Here is an 844-nt window from a genome sequence, read left to right as displayed (position 1 = left end):
AAAAAAAAAAAAAAAAAATCTGCCTTTGGGTCCTGGAGGTAGCGGGTAAGAACACAAGACCCTGGTTTGAATCCAAGCACCCACATGGCAGCTAACAACTGTCTGTCACTCCAGTTCCAGGGGATCCAACAGCCTCTTCTGTCCTCCACTGGCATTGCACAGCATGGGTGCACTTAATCTACATGCAGGCATAACACTCACACATAAAATAAGAAATAAGAAAACTTAAAAAAATCTGCCTTTGGTGTTATCGGTTTATAATGTGTACTAGTGGCAGAAAAACTAAAAGTTTAAATGCTTTGTTTCCATCATGTGGGTTCGCTGATCTTCGGTTTTCAGATTGCGAACCACTGGGCTAGTCTAGAGCAGTACCACCTGGAACACACCTCATCTGGTCTTGGCTTATGTTGACAGCTGACTGTTTGCCTCCTCCACCCTAACTAATACCAACCAGTCCTATTTCACCTGGGTGTGGACTTCCATCTTGTGCTGTATATTCCTTACCTAAAATATCCTACCTACTAAATTGATTCTGTTTTGTGAAAACCTGTGCTCACCAAACCTCTGGCAGTCTGGACATTTCCCTGTGTTTATATTTTTTTCTAATAACATTTTTTTTCTAGGAAGTCTTTCATTTATTTTTGTCTGTATAGCTGACTAAAAGGAACAATTCAGTTTTTCTTGACGTGTTTAACAGAGTGTCTGACAGAGTGGCCATTCAATGCCTGATTTGCTAAAGTGAAATGGATGACAAGCTCTGACAGGTCAAGGATCAGGTAGATCAATCCTGAGAAAAAATACTTGTTAAAAGTATGTTAAAAGTTTGCTATCAACTTTATTTTCC

This window comes from Nannospalax galili, unplaced genomic scaffold, assembly GCF_000622305.1.
Source record: "Nannospalax galili isolate Female #2095 unplaced genomic scaffold, S.galili_v1.0 scaffold318, whole genome shotgun sequence".
In the NCBI taxonomy this organism is placed as follows: domain Eukaryota; kingdom Metazoa; phylum Chordata; class Mammalia; order Rodentia; family Spalacidae; genus Nannospalax; species Nannospalax galili.
Note: the sequence above shows the minus strand (reverse complement) of the source record.